The sequence below is a fragment of the Stylophora pistillata genome, chromosome 2 (assembly GCF_964205215.1).
Source record: "Stylophora pistillata chromosome 2, jaStyPist1.2, whole genome shotgun sequence".
Classification (NCBI taxonomy): Eukaryota; Metazoa; Cnidaria; class Anthozoa; order Scleractinia; family Pocilloporidae; genus Stylophora; species Stylophora pistillata.
The window spans coordinates 46,307,104-46,330,224 of NC_142520.1; the positions used below are offsets into that span (position 1 = coordinate 46,307,104).

The following is a 23,121-nucleotide window of genomic DNA, read 5'->3' on the forward strand; positions in this document are numbered from 1 at the left end:
TCAAAATACAAGTTAATGAGGCAGTTTTTCATAACCCTCCAGTCAGTGGTATTCAGTATAATAATTAAGACAAACTTTATACATATTTACCTTGGTTCAAAAACAGAGAGCTAAAGCCTGGTATCAAACATTTCCTCTTCCCCTGGATGGAATTCAAAAGGAGAAAGAAAGATTGATTTTAAAAGTTACTTTAATCTGACTGTACTGTTGCAAGAGATTGTAAACTGATTACCGCTAACACAATTGTAGCTGGTCTGTATTGAAATGTTTTGAAAATTAAGGTACACAAAATCATAAACACCACATTATAAATGACAGTATTTTAAGAAAGGTTTTCACCCTCCATTACAAGAAAGTATAATAATACTCAAGCGTTTATTTTATCTCTCAATGACGTCACTTCTGATGTGGATCTGAAAACTTCAAGGCCTCTTTAAGCAACAAGGTGGAGTGATTAAGCGTCATCGAATGAAGCATTATGTGGACCACTTTTACCTTATGTTGGCTAATTTATGAGAGATGTTACGTTCTTTTGCGAAGTCCATGTCAGGTTGAAGCGCTTTCTCTCCTTCAACTTCAGAAATAATGCATTTGAAACGAAATTACTTTGGTACTTGATCGTTCATTCTTTTCTCTACTTAAGTGTTTTAAAAATCATTAGTCCTTAGCCAGTTTTCAACTAAAATTTGTCCAGCAACTAGAAAGCTAAAAGAGATGCTTCAAGAACTCATAAAATGCCTTAATATATTTAATAACTAATCAAAACCACCTACTTTTGTCACCAGGCACTGGGATCTCTACGCTTGCCACTTGCTCCTCAGATTCACCAGCTGTGTTAAAGCATAGGTATTAGTTACAATGAAGTACTGTTCATAATTACAGTCACTGTTCCTGTGTAGGCTGACAAAAATGCCGTAAAATATTTAAATAAAGTGTTCTGCAGAGTAAACCCGGCCCATGATCTGCTATTCAGCCAGAAAATTGGCCCAAGGTACCCGTTAATACCATAACACATTTTAACACCTTAACCCTCTGAGTGACCAATCAGAACCACTCTCTCTCCTTTACCTTAATCATGCCTCTTAGATTCACCAGCTGCGTCAAAGAAAAATTGTTAATTAGGATGAAATGTGGAGACCTTTAAAGCTACTGATGAGATTTCATTGAGAATTACCGCCACAGTCACTTCATAGTCTAAGATATGCCATCAAATAGATAAAGGAGTCTTAATAGAAATTCCGTCCCACTGCCGGTTATCAAGTTAGAAAATTGGCCCAGCCAGCTGTTTTGTTCATAAACAGCTTCCCCTGTATGCGGGAATGAGTGCAGCATATGCTGGACAGAGTAAAGTTACTGAAACGCAATTCACTCTTATTACCTTCCTCAGTTGGCTCTGTATGCTCAGACCTACTTTCTCCTTCTTGACCTGCACAAATAGAATTCAACTGGATTGCATTAATCCAATCATTTAAATTGATTTGAATCTTCAGAACCTTCGATCGGTGTGTAGACACTTTTTCTTCAATTAGTTGTCAACTATTACTTTCCTTTCTTCTATACTTTCCTAAGATATTTATTTCTTTAATAAAAAAGGACATTAGTACTAGTCGTTTGACGTTTTTTTACTAAAGCGTTTTAAAAAGTGATTAATCTTCAACTAATTCTCCACTATAACTTATCCTAGTGACAACCAAAGTAAAAGAGATTCTTCAATGACTGAAAGAAAGCCTTGACATCTTGAATGACCTATCAGAAGATATTCTCTTCTTTACCTTTGTCACTCGTCCCAGGAATCTCTTCTCTCTTCACATGCTCCTCACATTTACCAGCTGTGTGAAAGCAAAGTTGTTAATAAAGTTGTATAGGATTTCATTAACAATTACAGTCTCTATCACTGCTTAGGCTAACACATGTCTTCATCTAGATACAGAGGTATTAATAGATAGCCCGGCCCACTGCCTGCTATCAGACCAGAAAATTGATAAACTGAATTAGTTACTCGCAAAGATGATGAAAACCTTGCACTGGGGGCAGAAAGAAATGCAACACATGTCAAAAACTGATGTACAGTTCGATTAAATCATTTGATTTTTTATACCTTTCTCGGTTCGTTTTGCAGGTTCAGGCTTACTTTTTCCTTCTTGACCTGCACAAATAGATCTAAAGTACATGGCTTTAATCCAATTGTTTAAATTTGACTACTTGCATTTAATAAAGGGATTGCGAATTCTGGGTAAGGAACCACAAGGGACAGCTCATAACCGGAATACTCGAGAGAGTGTAAACAGTCAGGTGCGAGCTTTTATCGCCTTACGGTCACTTTTGTTTTCTGTCTACGGATCCATTGTGATATTTAATTCAAAGCAGAATGGCGCTTTAAATAATACTAGGCAATTTTGAATATCACAATGGTCTATCGGTGTTAGACACTTCTACTTGCAGAAAAAGTCAATTAGTACCTTCTGTTTTTAGCTTCTTCAGAAAATGATTTAGTTGATAAAATACTAAATTACTACTTAATAATTCCATCTTTTGTTTTACTCGAGTGTTATAAAAAATTCAGTAATTCTTAAACAATTTCTTCAATATATTTTCCAGAGACTGCCCAAGTAAAAGTGAGGCCTCGATGGCCCATAAAGTGGCTCAACTTCTTGAGCGACCAATCAAAAACCATTCCCTTTCCTTTACCTTTGTCACTGGGCCCTGGAATCTCTTCACTCTCCACCTGCTTTTCAGATTTACCAGCTTTAATAAAGCAAAGTTAGAATAAGGTTATGTAATGGACTAAACTGAGAACTACTCTCACTGTCACTGTATAAGCTACAACAATTCCTGTAAAATAAAGAAATGAGGCAGTCTACATAGTAGACCCATTGCCCGCTTATAGGCAGGCAAATTGCCCCAGTTGGCCAGCTGTCAATTTCATGAACAACTTGCACTGTGAGCAGGAGTAAATGCAATATATGTTAAAAAAATTATCATTTCAAAACAATCAATTAATTTTTTTACCTTTCCCTGCGGGCTTTTTAGGCTCAGGCTTACTTTTTCCTTCTTGAACTGCATAAATAGGTTTTGAAACGATTGCTTTCATAAAAATATATATATTTGATCATTTGCATTCCACGAAACTATCGATAATTCAGGGTACCAGGGAAAGCACGTAGCCTCAATTTTGAGGAGTGCTTAAACAGTCAGCCTTGGAATGCTATCACTTCTTAAAAATCTTCATTAAAGGGCCTTTAATTTCTGGTCCTGGATTATTGTGATGAGTGCATACTCTTGACCTACATGTAACAGTTCCGGTGACTTTTTCATAGCAGTAACAAAAAAGGACAAGCCGGTGCGCACTTTCCTTCAGAATTTTATCATGGCTCTTTATATCATTTAAGTCAAGGTCCTATCGATTAAACGCCCAATAATCGCGATATCTTTTGAATCTTGTGTCAGTAGCTAAAAGGTACAGTTACAACTACTGTCCTTCATAAAAAATGTCTCTTTCATGCACCTAACTTATCCACCAATTACCTACATTTTTCTTTGTCTGTAGATCCATTATGATATTTATTTCTAGGTAAAATAAAACCTTCATAGAACTAAGTCTAAATATCAGAATCTTATATCGATGTGTAGGCATTCTCACTGAAATAATGATAGTCGAAAATTAATTACCTTCTTTTCGTCTTCTTTGTCGGTACTGGCTTTCTTCATGGTGAACTGTAACTGCAACAAGATAGAGAGCACGCTTCATTTGACTAACATGTTGGTTGTTTCGTAAAGGCTCAGAAGCTAAGTAATCAACTTATTCAAGTCATGATACGTTTAGATATAAACATAACTTCTTACCCAAATAAGGTAATATTTTACTAGAGTAGGAACAGCTCTAGAAAACATGCCTGAAAGGTCTCAAATCTCACAATATAATTATACGATTATTTTACTTAAATTCATCCTCACTGATAGCGATCCTTCGAAGGTTTCAATCAGGTGTTGCTCATTTTCTCGGAAGACATTTATTTGTGCGCAGCTTTCACGTGAATACCTCTAATTGCAAGTTTAACATTTCTCTGACAACAGAAAATTTGCCGATTAAAAGTTTTTCAATTGCAATGATCTGTTAGGTTCAGTAAGAGAAGGAGGAAATACGAAGCTACTCTCGTGAATACAATGATTTTATTGCTGGTTATAACGTCGATAATATGGAATACCGATCTTGTCCGCGGTATGATACAATAAGAAAGAATACAATCAAGTATTCCGTGCGCCAGCTCGGTAGCACCAGCCAGTACTCTGGGTGATACAAGACATTCCTTGATTCATTACTTTGTGAAGTAGTATATTTTGCTTCAAAAAAAAATTAAAACTGAAAAAGCCTTACCTTTCACAGTCCTTTTAGTGGCTGGTCGGAGGTCAAAACCGTCCTCATAATCTGTCTCAAGGAAAAGTAGAGTCAACTATGTCATGAGGCTTTTGGTTCATCTTTTCTTCTTGAATACATTACTGAACAGTTGCATTTTCTGTTGGGTAATATCCATGTATATTCTATTCTTTATTGATTGATGAAATATACAACTAAGCTATCCGACCAAAAAAAGGACCTGAAATACCTCGGTCAGGTTTAACTGTGAGCTTTATATTCATAACTGGATGCGTGCGAGCGTAAAAAAATTATCCGAAAGCTCTAGAAATCATGATAAATTCTCTGATTTCTCGATAATTATAAACTTGTTATGTTACACAGCTCATATTTACATCTGCAAGATTGTGAGTTTTATTTCAATTAACAAGTAATAATACCTGAGGAAGATGCCCTTTCATCCGCTCTACAGGCTTGTTCCATCGCTGTCGACAAAGTTAAGGTATATTTTTAAGTTAGAGTTATTTATCATATAATAAAACCAAAAAATCAAAACATAATGATCGTTAACAATATGTAGGTATCCTTCATTTACAACAGCCGTATCGTATGTGGGACGAGGATATCTTTCTTCCATGATACACTGGGCATGTACAGGAAAAGTTTCAACAAAATTTTTAAACGTATCTGAAGAAAGACAAAGCTAGTTAAACTAGGCGTTCTTCTTGCAGTGATCAACCAAAAGTGATAACGCCAAATTTAGTCACTTTTGTGTCATATGGAAAAACTTTTTTAATCTTTTTTCCCTTAAAATGCACAAAAAGAATGTACCAGATCAGAAAAGGAATGCTGTGGTTTTTCTCTAGGTATTTCAATTTGAAAGAGCAAATACTCTGGTAGATTTAAAATAGACTAGATATACATGCCAAGGAAGTTATGTTGCAAAGTCAGTCATGGCATAACCATCAACATCAGTGCCACGGTTGAAAGTTTCTCGGGTCGAATAATGTCCTTGGTATGTTTTCCATTAAGTGGTTTTACTTCACTATTTACAACGTGCCGTCTGAAAGTAAGTGTACAGATGGAGCACTCACCTGGTTGCGGAGCAATCAACTCAAGGGCTTCCATTTCTGGAATATCGTGGTGTTCTATCACTTGCATTTCAATGTGTTCTCCTACAAGGAAAAAAATTAAAGAAAGAAAACCATGATTACTAATGAACTCAAAAAAAGGATGGAAAAGTTGTTACGAGAAAAATTTCCGAGGTAGAGATGGCATATTTCATGTGTAGTTACATTGATCAACCATATTAACAATACACATATGATTTATCTTTTTATCGCCATATTTATATTATTATCTGAACATAATTTTTCATAGTCTTACGCTTTATACATGAGCCTCTGGCTCGGGCAACTTGGTAACCATGCCTCACATAAAGACAATAAACTTGATTGATTGATTGATTGATTATTACCCTCTTCGTTGATAGCGTGTGCATCTTCATTTCCAGCCTGTCCCTGCTGATCATTGTCTGCTTCTTCTATGTTATAAAACAAAAAAAAATTACTTGGTCTTCCCCAAACAGAGAGTAAGCCACTGTCAGGCTTTTCCAAACATTAATTACAAAAAAAATCATTCTACGAGTCAGATTTGTATTAATCTTACACTGAAATTGAAGACAGAGGTTGATTCCTTTCTATTTTGATAATAATTTAATAATATAATTTACAAATTTCCGCTCCATTCTTATTCAAAAGGGTTTGACAAATGGCTTCAATTTGCGCCAATACTCCTAGGACATGGCTTTGATCGATCAAAAATCGATCAGAAATAATTATCTCAACTAGCGACGCCCTCCACCCTCTCCCCCCTCATGAAACGTGCTCTGCCCCCATTTCTACCCATTTCTACCCACACATTTAGAGTTACTCTTGATTCCTTTTTGTACGCCTCAGGCGTAAAAAATTTGAAACTGGAGGTGTGAAGCGCCATTATTGCTATTATGGTATTTTAAAATGGAACATCAAACTGTACCTTCTTGATTTTGCCCTCTGTTGAAAAAAGATCGAACATTCGACCACAGCTTCCTCAGTTTTGGTTTCAGTATAGCTTGCACCTACCCATCAGAAATTTATGGGATATTTAGTGTGAGACTTTTGATTAATCTCTATTATATTCAAGTTGGTCTCCATGGTCATAATCAACTCTTTTTAACTTCTGATTGTCTATGTCAGTCGTCACAATTACAAAATTAAGTTGCCTGCCTACCCTGACACGAGAGCAAACTTGAACATGACAAAATGTCCTATTCAATAGTGAAAATTAAATAGACCTGTTACCTGTGGAGTAGAAAGCGTATACAGCAATGGGTTGATAGCTGAATTGATCGGCAGAGCGAACACTGCAATCCACACTGCCAGATCACCAGGGGGATCAAATATTTTCTCGACGTGAGACTTGATGCCGATAGCAATGATTGGTATCCAACACAAGAAGTCGGTCAGAATGATGAAGAACACCCTTTTGGCAAGTGCTCTTTCTCTTTTGGCCTGTGCACTTTGAGCTCTTGCTCGTATTTCACGCACAGTTTCATGTGCGCCGAGCCGTCTGCTTGACGACCATGATTTCACCAAGATGGAAATATAAGCCACCATAATGAAGATGAAAAGAGAAAAATTTAAAACGATAAATATGGAAGTGGAGTATTCCCAGCCTTCTTGTAATTGCGGAGAGAGTTGCAAGGGCAGGCACACTACGTTCTTGCCATAATACCAGTCACCAAAATAGTGCATTCCAGACAAGGGAAGGAATGCCATAACGCCTCCCACCAGCCAGATGACTGCGCACATTATACGAGTCTGCCTTGGTGTAATTTTTGCAAAAGTGTAGGGAAACACAATGTTCTTGAGCCTGTCCCATGCAATCAGAGAGATCATCATAACTGACACCTCACTTGAAAAGACAGACATGGCGCCATTGAAATGGCAAAACCAACCAGTGCGCCACTCGTAGTCGTGCAGGTAGTATTCTCCTGACCATTGCAGGTCTTTTATACCTATAATGATAAGGTAAATACCCATGATGCCGTCTGAGATTCCTAGATTCACCAGCATGATAGACTGGACCACATTGTTATCAGGGTGAAAATACTGCCACCCAACAACAAACAAAGACCCAAACAACGAAAGAAGACCAACAACCCAAAGACTTCTCCTTGGAACAAGGTTACGGAACATAGAGTGACAGCTTGCGAAGTTGTCATTGAAAGAATAGTCGCAATCGGCATCCTGCCTGAAAAGATCGAGGTGGCAGCACATGAGGTTGGTGTCCAAAGTTCTGGAATGAAAAAAAAAATTACACTTTATTATTACATCGCTGAACATCAATAACAAGCATATACTTACATAAAATGATGGGAAACTAAGTGATTTACGCTAGACACCTTAATGGTAAATGATCTTAATTCAATTAATAATTTTTAATTGATTAATATGATAGGCTGTTATTTAAGAAAAGATGTGATTGAAGGAAATGATTTTTATGGACCAAGTCTTACACTCTGATAATGCGCTTCAACTGCCTGGTAAAGATTCCTTTGGGGAGCTCAGCCATCAGGTTGTAATGCATGACCCTGCAGTTTTGAGTAATAATTAATCAAACATTAAATCGATATATATCGTAATTCGAATAACAAAATAAATCTGACTTATTCCAAAAAGTGTATTTCCAAGAATAGACTTTACTTGTTATCTTATGACCCGTCCGCCCCCACTCGTGCAATCCCCAAAGAAAACCATAGTGAAAGATGAAAAAGTCGACCGGCGCTAGTGTACTTACAAGGCGACATTGTTCGCTGTTGTTGCAAAAAATGAGTGACAGCAGTGAACAAACAAGAATAAATAAGCTGTGAGTTCCTTGTTTTGACTCGAAAAAGAAAGGAAAAGTTTTCACCTTGAATGTTTTCTTTTATGATTTCCCACGCGCGCTGGTTTATTGAGTCCTGTTTAAGTTAAAACAAACTTTTTCTATTTTTTAAAACTTAATTAGTCAGAGGTCATATGATAAACTGCTTATTGACAGAGTGAGGTCGGGCTAGACTGGGAAATAATTGGCTCTCTTGAGGCAAATATTTTTCCTTCCGGCTCGACCTAACTCAGTAAATAAATACATATTAATGTTCAAATAGACTGTCCAAAAAAAACAAACAAACAAAACAAAACAAACACAAGTACTTGGTGTCAAGTTAAGCATCTGCAACTTGCTGTGAACTTACAAAAATCGCAATTCGTGGGCATAGTTGAAAGTTGTGATGGAAACGTTTTGTATCTTATTGCCGAAGATATCGCTGAAATAAAGAACATAATCACTTACAGTTAGTGGGTAGACAGTTTCTTACTATTGTCATAAATTTACATGGGATTGCTCAACTATGTGTGTAAATGCATTTGACTAATATCCACACTTGCTCTCTAAAAGTATGTTAAGTGAATAAAAGGCCACATTTGCAGCCTAACAGATATCAATACAACTTACTTTGATAGGTAGTTTATTTTGTACCCATATCTATTCTACTTCATATTAAAATGTTTCAAGTAAAATCTCAGATTTTAAATACTTCTGTTATACTCTTTCCATCGCTTTAAATATCCTACAATTATGTTTTTTTTATTTGTGATTAACTGTACTCACATGGCTTTGAGGTTTTCGACGCCCTTGAAAATTTTGTCTGGCAAAGCCTTAATTTTGTTTTCTGAGAGATATCTTAAACGAGTGAAAGGAATAAAAGATAAATATCAGCATACAGTAACATATTGTGATTGCAATTGGGTGTGGCACATTGTATTTAAGCGATAACGAAGTTAACATTATAATAATACTGTGATTTTGGTTTTATCAACTGAGTTAATAATATAGAATTGCCCCCGTAAAGAATTTAAAACGTGACATTTCGAGCGTTAGCCACTCACCAGAGCTGTATATGGTTTGCGAAACAGATCATCTTAGGACAAAGTTTCAACTCTGAGTGTACTTACAATTCGGCCAAATTTACTAAGCCCTGAAACTGATCTTCATGAAGCCTCTCAATTTTGTTGTAGTCCATTTTCCTAAATAAAGGAAAATGGAAATTTTAGACCGATAGACGCAGATGTAGCTGTCGAGTGATATCTTTAACACTGTTTTTTTTTAGTCACTACTGTAGTTCAGGAAAGGCGATGGCAATGCTTTTTCCAATAAAATAGCTCCCAATTCTTCTATCTTTATCTTTAAAGAAAAACATCAGATATAAGTATAATGCTCTCAAGGTTAAGCTCGAAAACTCTCAATTTTATTTAACAAGCGCCTTATGGAGGTCTATTACTTGTTAATATTGTTTATTATTGAATTTAAAAAAAAAATTATTTATGATCCATTCCTGTTACAAATTACAAACTTATTGGGGTAGTTTGATCATCCAATACAACAGTATAATATACAACATATGAAAGGAGACGAAAACGTTCGCCCTCTCTAAGTATATTATAATTAGAGTTGTCATAAACTAGGAAGCTGTTGTGTTTACCACATTCTGATATTTTCTAGAAAATCATTAAAAAATCATTTTCAATCTTTGATGTCAATAAGAGTCTTACGCACAGAAATTCTACCGCTGTAATGCTTATGAAGATGTGCGGTGGCAGATTTCCAAGTTCATTGTTTGACAAATCCCTAAAAATATACTACAGTTATTATTCATGTCGGTGCACATAGAATGTTCTTTAACCCTAACGTTGTATTTTATCTTTTCTCGCTTTATGAAAATCCTACCAAATAGAACGATCCTTGTGCTGCATTGCAATAATATGTCAGCCGGCGAAGAGCATGAGTATCAAGGATACGAAACAAAGGCCCATGTTAATAAGCCAACAACTTTCTCTAAATCTTAGTCGCTAACGTAGTTACAATTTTTATTTCGATCTTTATTGTTTTTGTAATCGGTCCTTTAAGCATCACGAAGCGCATAGAAAACCTGAGTGAACATCCTTTTAAAGAAGCTCTCTCTTTGATTTCGTATGGTCTTGTCAAACTTGTACTTTCGACGCTTTTTGATTTGGGGCAAGCGAGTCTGATATGTGAGAACCTTTGCTATTTGGTTTAGGTTACGTGTTATAGTTATGCTCAAAAGAATACAAATAACATTGTTCTACAACTTTAATTGATTCATGTTCTAAATTAGAAAATGTTCCTAGTACATGCTGGTTTACTTGTCTTTGTAGACGACCTGCAAAGTAGTCCCATCCACCAGTTTCGGCAGTTGTTACACTGAGTGCAACACCGACCTTTAAGCTTATAAACCAAATTCTCTCTCAGCAAAATTATGGACTACCGCAAAATTTTGTTGCGATTGACTGTGACGTCAAGTTGATATCAGCCAATCATTGGTACCAGGAAAATGGGATGTTAGTCAACGAGAGCAAGCACCAGGGTCTCGTTCTTGGCGAAACAGACCATAGTTTTTCCTTCCCAGTAAAAGACACATTAGAGATATTCGGAATGGAAATAGGTGATAAGCTCGATTTCTCTAGTCACATATCCACCATATGTAAAAAAATCAATAATCAATTTAATGTTATGTTACGATTTCGAAAACTGATATCGAGGGACACCTTACCTACTCTTTACAAAGCTTACATTTTACCGCATTTTAATTATTGTTCCTCAGTTTGGCACTTTTGCGGGGCGCGGAATACGGATAAACTAGAGGCGCTGAATAAGAGAATACTTAGATTTATACTTAGGGATTACTTGTCGCCATATGATAGTCTTCTGACTAAGGTACTAAGGTCAACACTAGTTCCTTATTTAATGGGCGTATCCAGAATTTCCTTATTTTCTTGCACAAGAGCCTGTTTTTCACCCATTTTCCAGCTTATATGAGAGGTATGTTTTCACTTCGGTCCTCTTCTTATAATCTTCGCGGTAATTACATACTGTCACTTAGAAAACCTAGAACAACTGGTTATGGCCTTAATTCATTTTCATACTTCTCAGCGAAGCTATGGAATACACTGCCTGCCTATATCCGCATGAGTGCATTTAAAGACTTTAGAAAGATAATCCAAGGCCATATCTTTGTACAGTCGCTCCTGCTTATCTTCACTTTTCTGTTAATTTCTACTGATATGTTACATAATTATATTTCTAAATACTGTGTATCTCAGTATATTTTAGTATAGTTAGTATTTTAGATCTTGTACAGATATATGCATGAATATATATATATATATATATATATATATATATATATATAGATAATCTCCATTTTATGTTTTCTCGAAGATATTAGCTCCAACAAGCTACTCTAAAATTCGAGATGAAATACAGTTTATGATGATGATGATGAAGCCATCTATTGTAAGATAGAGAGATCGAGTAATCTTTTTCAGTACCCTGAAGCTACGTGTTTATCGCCTCGGCTAGCGACCGAACGCCTTTAGATCACAGCCCTGTTATTTGTACGAAAATATTCACTTTAGTGAGCCGTTTTATTATGTGTTGATTATTAAGAAAATAATACATCCAATAAAGAATGGTAAACGCTTTTCCATTTATTCATCACACTTGACAGAGGGGAGCAAAAGGTGAGTGATGGGTCAGCAGCTGATTAGCGATATCAAACACACCTTAAAAATTATCGTAATTTCACACGTGTGCTGTTCTGGCTTTTCTCAGGGCAGGAAATTCGTGTAAAACATCCCATTTATTGATAAAACTGTTTTTAGTGTTGTCCGGTCATATGTTTTTAGCAGAGAATATGCAGTTTTTTTAAATCACTTTTGATTATAGGATAGAATAGGTCCTAAAACATACCCACTAACAAACTAATCTCGTTTAACTTTCGATGTTTTCGTTCCGATGTTCCATATGAATGCCTAAAAAGGTTAATGAGCTACCCAGCAGTACATGTAAGCGGTAAATGTGGTGTAGTCCTCATAGTAGGTCAGGTGACATTGATTGCAGGGGATGCTGAGGGTTGGTTACCGACAAATCCTAAGAGTGGGAAAATTAGACTTTATAGCACAAATTGTCTCAATCGTTTTATTTAAAATTATACGTATAGTGTGTTTATTTGAGCAGGCGGAAATGAAAACGCTATGTTCAAGTTTATATTGCCATGCAGGTATGGTCATGATATAAAATCAATACTCTGTTTAAAATAATAAGTTTAAGAGTTCAAAAGGGATGATCAAAAGAGAACCGGTATGTTAGCCTTTCTGATCAGACTTTCTGAAGCATAATTTGCATACATTTATGATTATGGTCAGTGATATATGATCTGTGATTTCGCACTCTCGCACGGTGGACGGGTGAAGACCCAGCAAAGTAATGGGAGATCATTTTGTCTTATTGAGGAAGTTGTCCAAAGAGAATGAAGAGAGCCGCTGGATGTTCAGAGCATCGCCTAGTGCCTTGTATCGAGATTTCAAGGAATCTTAGTCGCTTTATTACAACTTCATTGGGCAAAAAAAAGTTGTGGCCAAAATTTATCCCAGCGGTTTTGTTTATTAACTCAAAATAGGGTTTTTTAAATTACTTTTGTCGAAAGTTACTGACATTTAGCCTGTTATGAAAATCTCTGTCTACACTCTTCCTTAGATATTTTTATAGTGTCTGTATTCACGGTAACGGTTTGAAATTCATCCTTGAAGATTTTGCTTTATTATAAACGGCATTCAAACCTGATAAATCTATCTTCTATATTTTCTTGTGTATACTGAAAAAGTATTCACAGCTCTTGGGATATTTCATGACGGTAAAACTGTTTAAGAGTGTTGCATAACTAATGTTTATCTTGTATGAAATAAGTTATGATCTTATCGTATAATTCAAAATTGCAGCCTTCTTTCAAAAGTGATGATCACAACCTCTGCCAAAACCTCTGCCATTACGGTTTTTCTGGAGAGGAATGCAAGACAGCTCTATTGAGGGCTTCGAGAAAAGGATATCGCTTCTCAGTTTACTTCCTGTCCCTTCAATTCGCTTTGAACATTCACTAGAAAAGTAACCGATTTGCAGCACGAAAATATCCTCCCCTAAAGAGGATTGCTAAATGCTAGACGCTGGCATTTTGACTTTTATACCACAAACTTCCAATAGTGATAAATTAATGACTACTGCACAGTACTCATGTTCGATTTATTGCACCAACTGCGTTTGGAGATCAATGCTTTTCTATGCTTCGCTTTATTTATTTTATTATTTTTTTTTTAATGGGCAAAATATACAGTTTTTGAGCAAAGAAACTTACCTCAGAAAAAAGTTATAGTATGAGTCTACGGAATCTGGAGGTCTACTCCAGCAAGTTTTCTCGGATAAATTTCTTTCAAAAGCCTTTTTTTAGGTAGTTTATATAGCGAGCTAGGAGTCCAAGAATGCATGTGAACTATCAAGAACACCTCTAGACTTAAAGCCTTAAATCTGAAATTTCACTCTGTTGTCTGGACGTGAAATTAAGTATTCATTGCATTGCTGGAGACTCTCCTCGTTACTCTTGAACATCGAGCCAGCATGTACTTGCCAGCATAAGGGTTCAATAAAAATATTTTACTCGACTCGGGCAGTCAGAGGGTCAATAACTAAAATCAACCAATCAAAATGTTCTAATGCCGGTCCACTATTCTCCAAGTATTGGACCGGGCACTGTCCCGAATGGTCCCGAATGATACCGCACTTGTGTCCCTTTGAACTTCAGTCGTATAATAAATCTCTTATTAACCAAGCTTGTTCGGGACCGTACTGGAAGAATATCGGCCCTCGGTCTTTTTTTCTACGGAACTCGCTGCGCTCGGTCCGTACTGTCAAGACCTCGGGCCGATATTCTCCCAGTACGGCCCTCGCGCTTGGTTAATAAGATATACTCATAGTACTGTACCAAAGTTCGTTTTGTGCGTTGTCGATGGCCATTATCGAATTTGCTTTGTAAAATGGCAATTTTAGATGCTCTACAGAAAAGAAGCTGATCTACAGCGCGAATAATCCGATGAACTATTCGCGAAACTACAGAGTCAACATGTGGAAAAGTTACTCCTGTGTTTCATGCAAATTGGTATTGCGCTCGATGATAAACTGGGCGCTGTAAGTATATGTCACGAGAGACAATAACATTCTGGGCGGGGGCCTGATCTCTGGTGGTGCCCTCGCACTAGTCCTCTCTGTCCTGTTTATGAGTTCTTCGGCTCTTTCGCGATTGACTGCGTTTTGTGCCGACTTAGTAATAACTCGTCTTGTAGCTGGTGTGTTTGAGATGTGGTATGCTTAACGAGGGGCGCTGTAACTTTGTCTGATGAAACGTACTTCCGACTTGCTTCCCGTCCTAGGTTTCCACGGCACAGGCCTCCCAGTCGGACTGGGAGCACAAAGATGTTCTGATCTAAGTGTTTACACCTGTGTTCAGTTATTGCAGAATAAGCATCTGAGATATTTCATTCTCCGGTGGCTCTAGTAGATCCTGCCTGTCGGGCAGTAAGTCACCGATATGACAGTAAGTCACCGATATGACAGCGGCATAGCATGCCTGTTGCCTGAGGGAACTCTCCCAATTGAACTATTTCACTGGCCCAATCACTAACTTATTTCTTGTGCGGCGTTGCGATAGTCCAGCAGTTCTTGTCGTTTGGAAGGCAATCAAGATCTAGACTCCAGTACTCAACATGCCCCACCCTCTCTTGATTTATGTTGTAGAGCCTGCCCCATCCGTATCGTCGGTGAACCGGCACCGCTTTACTATGGGCCTTCTGTAGACCTGCGATTAAAGGCTAGATGCTAAGAGCGTAAAGAGCCATAGCGATCGGATCTGCCCGTGGTCCTTTCTGCTGACAGGATCTCTTTACCGTTGGTGATAAATTAATAGTTGTTACAAGGAGGGATAAGAACTGGTGAGGCCTTGATATGAGGAACAAGGGCGGCGTGGCTGTTTACGTCAACAAAAACCTGTCTGTTGTGGATATTTATCTCTTAAGGCTTTAGGAAGTAATTTGCATAACTATCTGCCTCCTACGGGGCATAGATTTCTTGGGAGCGGAATTTATCAACCGGCTAAACATAGTTATGGAGAGAGCGATCTGCATACTTTGCGTACAGAGAGGGTGGGAATTGCACATCTGCGCTCCTAGCTATTCAGCACCAGATTTGCAAATACCTAGATGATAACTGTAAAGCTGTGCGGTGAAGCATAGTCTCTTGTCCACCAAGCTTAAACAATTACATGTATCTACATATCTTGTTAAATGATATCACAGTTTCTTATCCTGTAGACAGCAAGGCATTTTATTTGGTAAATATCACGCCAGGGGGAAAGCCATCAATAAGGGTACTACACAAGATAATATATTATTTAACGATCTTGAAATTACATATGATGGCTTCCCTGCGTTATTCTAATATGCTTATGATTCGACAACTATGTCGTCTATATGGCCATGAAGTACATAACGGAAATACTGACTCCTCTGTAGCCTTATTAAATGTGTTTTTAAATTGGTCGCGAGATAACGTATGTCATGTAATCCTAGTAAATGCAAAGAACAAATATATATGAAATACATATATATGAACTGCGGTTATGAAACGTATATGTGCACGATCCTTCGCAGTAAGCATCGCAACTTGTTAGCTCAATTGGTAGAGCGCTGCACTAGTATCGCAGAGGTCAGTGGTTCGAATCCCGTACAGGCCTGAATTTTTTTTCAGGTCTGATTTTCACTATTGCTTAAATAGTGCTTTACTGCGAAGGATCGTGCACATATACATATAAATGCAAAGAGCTTGTAATTAGAAAAAATCGAACAAGGACACCTATAATCCAGTCAATTGCATTCCAGAACATGATCAATTGTGCTTACTCGGAGTCACACTTCAGAGTGATTGTAAGTTTAGTTCTCATGTTAAGGTCAAACTAGTTAAGGCTAACAAGTGCCTCCATATATTAAGAACTTTGAAAAAGGAACAATATGACCAGAATGAAGTAGATCTCCTTTTTAAGACAATTGTATTACCTAATTTAACCTATGCCTTTCAAAGTATGGTACGTATGAACGCGATTTAAACACAGTACAGAACTTTTTAAACAAATGTTACAAGCGGCGTTAAATTTCAGTTCCAGTGAATGTCAAGGATATCCTGCATATGCAGGATAAGAAATTATTTAGTGGAGCTAGGGCCCTAATATAGGCCGTCACCCGTTAAATGAAATTCTGCCGAAGCCTAAACCCCAGCAATATAATTTACGTCGCGAGGTTTGTCTCCGCCCAAAGATTAACACAGAACGATTCATGAACACATTTGTGAATAGACTAATTTGTGAACACAAACTGTTATAATTACATCATTTAATTTTGGCCATAGTATATTACCGTAAGTTTTCATTACACAGATTTTCGTTTATATAACATAGGATATGTATCTTTTATCTTACGATGTATTACAGACAATTTTATTGGCTTTGTAATCGGTCCTTTAAGCATCCGTCATTACGCGCCTATAAAATCTGAGTTCGCCTGTTTTTAAAGTAGTTTTCCTATTGATTTCGAGTAGCCTTTTCATCCCTCTACTAAATATGAACGAATGGCTTAATCGTATTGAACTAAATAATTCATAACATTTTGATACCCTTCTTTTGCAAGTTAAACACCGTAGGCGTTACGAGCAAGTACTTTTGACTTCCATACCGCAAAGATAAAAGAATAATTAAATTGAGGAGTGCCTCACTGTTTATTGACCTGACCCTGTTTCCATTTGTTGTATGGCGTTTAGAGAATATCACCTCACAGTATGGAATACTTTCTTTGGTTTTTACTAGATTTTCTTTTCAAAAAAGCTTTGACGGTTTTTGACCAAGGAAGTTTAAAGTGGGAAAAATTGTAAAAGGCTAGATTTTGGAGCGTAGTATTTGACAAGTAGAGTTAAAAAAAAAAAAAAAAACTACGAAACGGAATTCTGGTCCATTAAAGTTTCAATGACAAATTTCTTTCACAAGTACTCTGTGATAACGTCCATGGCGAGCAAAATTTAAATATATATTTATATACATGAGAATGGCATATGGTGTTCAGCCGAAGTGAGAACAGGGATTGCGCAGGAGGATGGGGTCCAGAGGTGGCATGGGACCTAACTTCGCTCCCTTTCTCTCCCCACCCCTTCCCTCCTCTTGCCTCCACCGTTGTACTTGCTGGGAAAAAAATAAAATCCCTGTCCACGTAACAGAATATTCCTACTTCGTGGCTGATTTCGTTTGGGCCTAAGACGTTGCTTCTCATATTTTCAGGTAGTCTTACCAATGCGCGATGGATTCGACGCGTTCCTTACACAAATATCACAGACTCTAAACTTACAGCCTCAACAGCTGGGTATTGTTACTGAAAATGCCTGATGGTAATCTCTTCAACTGGTTATTGTTTAACCACCTAACAAAAGTAACATAAAGGGGTATTGATTAAATTGCGCTTGTCAAGATGGTGCAGAAACTGTGTTTGCTCGAAAATGTCGTAAGTCATATATGGAGAGCTAATATAGGATTACGAACATTAATCTGGGACAAAAAAATTGAGACTTATTTGTGTGTGTAAGGTAAAGGTAAAGGTAAAGGTAAAGGTCTCTATTTCTCTAAACAACATACGTGTTTAGTTACAATTTTAAGGTTGAAATCAGACAGGCGCCTCTGGCAGCTGTGTTTAGTCCGTAGCGATTTCACCTACCCACCCAACCCACCCCAGGGAGGACATCCATCACACAGTAACTTCGTGCGTGGAATTAACGTCTCCTAGCCCAACCCTGCAGGAGACGGGACCTCCATTTATTCGTCCCTATCCGATGAGACTAGAATATCTAACCATTTCCTGATGTTAAAGAAAGGAAGCATAGTCTTCTCAATTAATTTTAAGACCCTGAGTGTTGGTCCGGCGGGTATTGAACTCTCGACCTCCCGCACAGCAGTCCGGCGCTCTCCCAATTGAGCTAACCAGGCGGCGGCGTGTGTGTACGTGTAAAGCGCTTAAAAGCAGCTGAATGCTTTACACTTGCCTTTTCTCCCTTCTCCCATTACTCACTGCTGCAATGTATAGGCCTCGACGTTAACGCTTTCAAAATATTTTGCGTTTTTCCAAAATAGCTTTTTTTAACACAAAGCTGTAGTTTTTGTATGCACGTTTTTAGAAATCATTTAAAATATCGAGTTTTCACGGACAAAATTTTAAAAGCAATTAAGATATTTATTTCTGCAATGTGGAGTACGTCCGATAAAAAAGTAGTTTAATATGTTGGTAATTTGGGTTGAATAGTGTAGTTTGCATTTCAACTGCCCACATAAATGGGTGGTGCAGAAATTCTGCAGCCCCCCTTTGTGACCGCATGCCGCAAAAATTCTGCAGCCTCATTTGTGACCACCTGCCGCAGAAATTCTGCAGCCTCACTTGTAATCACATGCCACAGAAATTCTGAAGCCCCCTTTGTGACCACATGCCACAGAAATTCTGCAGCCCCCCTTTGTAACCACATGCCACAGAAATTCTGCAGCCCCCTTTGTGACCATGCACATGCCACAAAAATTCTGAAGCCCCCTTTGTGACCGCATGCCGCAGAAATTCTGCAGTCTCATTTGTGACCACATGCCACAGAAAATTCTGCAGCCCCCTTTGTGACCACATACCGCAGAAATTCTGCAGCCCCCCTTTGTGACCACATGCCAGAGTGATTCTGAAGCCCCCTTTGTGACCGCATACTGCAGAAATTCTGCAGTCTCATTTGTGACCACATGCCACAGAAAATTCTGCAGCCCCCTTTGTGACCGCATGCCACAGAAACTCTGCAGCCCCCCCTTCGTGACCACATGCCACAGAAATTCTACAGCCCCATTTGTGACTGCATCCCACAGAAATTCTGCAGCCCTATTTGTGACTGCATGCCGCAGAAATTCTGCAACCCCCTCAAATATTGAAACTGAAGAAATCTTGGGCCACCTGAAATGATGGTATGTTGCAGAAATTCTGAGGCCCTCACAGAATGGTCATACATTGCAGATTGACCGAATATTCCTTTACACTCCCAAAATCACAACTTCTTGAATGACTTCAATAGTTATGTCTTATTAAGTCAATCTAAGAATTCTCTAACAAATGTTTAAAACTATTTACAAACTATTAATGGTATTCACACAAAAAATACTTGTACTGTATGTACTGTCTTAGAGTCCAGAGGCAAGGACAAGGTAGTGCTTTTAGGTTTCCCTTGTTTACACAAACTTGTTTGAAACAGTTAAACATATTTGCATGTACATTATTTAAAGACAATTTAGTCAAACTAGAAAGAACAAGACAATGCTGATGCATTATTCATGATCTTGAGTTTTTAAGTTCATTATACCGATCTTTTAGAAAATTTCTCGTCGTTGCCATAAGTTTGCTGTCCTCAGTGAGCTGGAAAGAACTGCAAACAATACATGTTTTACCCAGCCTTTCCACCCATGGTTGTGCTCTTCTGCGGGGTATGTGCTGAGGAGACCACTTCCCTAGATATGTTCCTTTCCAATAGTGCACTTCAAAATAGTTATCCTCAATGGAAATTACTTTTCTTATCACTGGCTCCTTTTCATAGTTGCTAAAATACAAGGCCATGAGCAGCCAACTTCCAGAGAGGTAAGAAAATCATCATCCACCATCTCCACTGGTGCTTCCCTTTCTCTGGGATTTCTATATCAGCCAGTGCAAATCTGAAAAGTTTAAATATCAAAAGCATAAATGATACTATTGCAAAGCATCTTCTTACACATGATATTATCAAATACATTCAACATTGCTGGTGTTGAAATATAACACAATCATACATGTACATAAAAAGTTGATTTGGCTGAAAATCAAAGTTATTGTTTGTATAATTATCATGGCATGAAATAGTCAATCGCCCGCTGGCGACCAATTGTGAAATTCTGGTCACCAGTGCAAAGTTTTTAGTCGCACTGGTGACCAGGAAAGCGCAATTTCAGACCCTGCCTTTTCCCATAGCTCTGGGAGCAATATTTAATCTTATTCCAGTTCTCATCATGTACTCACTTCTTGGGTAGGCTGAATTTCTCTTTCCCTAAGCTCTAAGAAATCATTTGGGATTTGGGCAGCCAAAGGTAGTGGTGCAGTTTTTCCAGCAGTTTTCAGTGTATCCACTAGCCAATCATAATGATCAGGCACTGCTGCTATTTCTCTCTCAACATTTTCCAGCCAACTTCTCCAACAATCTGATGCTGCTTGAGGCATATTCTGTTGATACTTGTTAAGTATATCTCTCTTTAATGCCTCCAAATCCAATTGAGCCAGGGAAGGAATTACAAGATTAGGCTTTCCATGAGGCATGCTCTGTTCAATCAAATGCAAAAAGAAAAAAAATTAGCAAACAAGATAAATGCTTAGATACTGGCATAACAGAAACATCAGAACTGAAAGCATCAAAGTAGTCTAGTGCTTGCCGCATGGTTACAGGTTTTACATTCTCCTTATCCAAACAAGTGCAAAAATAATTTCAGCAAAGAATTTCCTTCACGTACCACACAATTTTACTGGTCATTTTCTATTGTTTTGCATACTAGGTAAACACACAGCATTCAAACTGCAAATTTCAATTTTCCTCTTTAATTCAGTTCAATTTCTCAAATCAATTTTAGTCAAAAGTTTGAAGCTCTAGACAGACTTTTTGGTCCCAACAACAGTGAAGAGAAGGAAACAATGGAAGGACACAAAAAATGATGTGCACACCTTGAGGATTACAATTGGCCCTTGCCACCGCTCATGGCTCCAGTTTCTGTAGTGCATTGTAGCTTTCCCTTCATCGTTTAACTTAAATTTAAAGCACTTTGGAACAGTGTGCTCATGTAGTTCCTCTGCATGATCTGAAATCCATGACTTTATGTCATAGACAATCTGCAACATAAAATAATGGCTTGGGAGTAGGATGCTTCATGCAATCTTCCAGTGCCTTGAGTAATTCTGTACAAAGGGGAGAATTCAAGTTGATGAAATTTAGAATTACATTGCACTGCTAACACATGCACTGTATAACTTGTAAGTTTCTCTCTATATGCCCTCCCTATCTCACACACCCTCTACTTTTGAAATAAGAGTGTGCTGACAGATTGATGCCACTCTTAAATTCTCATTCCTTTATTGAGGCAAATATAAATGAATATAAATGAGTGGCATCAGGCCCAATGTTTTTTCTCTGCATTTAACCTGAAACACGGGCACAACACGGGGAACTCCTGGAGAAGAGGTGTAGAGTCCCAAATGAGAAACTGGGGCCACACTTGGGCCACTTTAGGAAGATTTGCCCAGGACAGAACCCGATGGAGGACGGAAGTGGTTAATGGCCTATGCTCCAACCGGAGCTAAGGGAATATAATAAAAATAAATAAACGGGCACATCAAGACTGCAATAATAAAACAACAATTAACAAAAGCACTAACCTACATGTAATGTTATGATCTCTTGTCATTATTTATTACCTGGAACTGTATAAACATCCAGCTTATCCAAGTGCTTCAAATAAACACCGAAAAAAGCATCAATATCCTCATGAGTATGACCCACTGGGAGAAAGTTTACTCTGATCTGCAGTTAACAAACAAACCGCAGTTCTTACTACATTACTGACTCTGTTGAATGATCAACTCTTTGTGTTATTGCTTTGTAAATTGAGGCTGCTTTGGATTTAACGTCACTTAAAAATGTTATTCTTTTATCCATTTACCCATCTAAAAACCACAAAGATAAAAGTGAACTCTGCTAGCAGGGAACTTAGCTTATTACAGCACTTTAAAAAAATAAGATTATCATGAAAGAGTTCAAGAGTCTACTCTGTGCAATGTTGGAAGTTCTAAGCTCCCCAAACCTCAAAAATCCCCTCTTCAACAAGAAGTGCTGGTAGAGCAAACATGAACCGGTTCTTGTTTTCTCTAACACAGTTGTCAAACTGTAGATATAGTACAGGAGTTAGGTCATAGTTTGCTGCCCATCTCACAAGAACATCCAAAAGAACTGTCATGGTCAGATTGGAGTCATGGGGAAATTGATAATAGCCAAATACAAACATAATCATAAGCATGGAAGCGCTTCGAAATATGCACATCCACTTGTAGGCTAGAATTCCAACTCACCATAGTCGCTTTCTTCTCTTCTACAAATGTTTGTTCGTTATGAGACGCACTTGACTCTATTGGCACCAATGCTACTTCACTGGAAGGGAAAGACTAAGGAATCGGGCGCGAGATGGCCATATTGAAACGTGTTGCTTAACGCTTGTTACGGTCAACCTTTGTTGATTTGGGTTCTGGTACACTGTGACCACCTTGGTTTCTCTCATACTTCCTAAGGTGGTATCCATGATTCGCGCTTTCGTTTTGAAGCGTTACTGTAGCTTTGAAGGTTCCTGATGTATGGTGGCCGTTTATTTTTGTACTGGTTGCCAGAGGAAGCAAGTCAAACTAAAAAACAAATAAAGATTTTTTTAAATATTGAATAACATTTGAGCGTTTAACGAAATTTTAACTTACAATTCGTAGCGCATTCCATACATCTTTCAGATCTTTTCGTGATCTCTGGCTGACCGTTATTTTGAATATTGGATTTTTCGCGACTTTAAATAAAAAGAGGGGTTGGTCCCCTGACTCCCTGGGACAACGCTCTGGCGCCAAAACTATAAAACACTAAGTGCAAATCAATCCATCTTTTGTAATAATGAGGGTAAAACA

The 23,121-nt window shown here is 37.8% G+C and overlaps 1 long non-coding RNA gene and 1 pseudogene across 2 annotated transcripts; both read right to left on the bottom strand.

The window, feature by feature from the left end:
- Positions 1-5,715: 5,715 nt before the first annotated feature.
- LOC148739866 (uncharacterized) lies at positions 5,716-6,800 on the bottom strand. The gene is made up of 3 exons (XR_015997430.1): positions 6,697-6,800; positions 6,392-6,473; positions 5,716-5,897 (listed from the first exon to the last, which is right to left on the bottom strand). It is a non-coding gene; the product is annotated as an uncharacterized LOC148739866 (long non-coding RNA).
- Positions 6,801-19,453: 12,653 nt separating this feature from the next.
- On the bottom strand, positions 19,454-22,415 carry LOC148739867 (uncharacterized; annotated as a pseudogene). Its single transcript, XR_015996833.1, has 5 exons — positions 22,263-22,415; positions 21,877-21,982; positions 21,130-21,360; positions 20,437-20,733; positions 19,454-20,096 (listed from the first exon to the last, which is right to left on the bottom strand). The product of XR_015996833.1 is annotated as an uncharacterized LOC148739867 (transcript).
- Between the last annotated feature and the right edge of the window lie 706 nt (positions 22,416-23,121).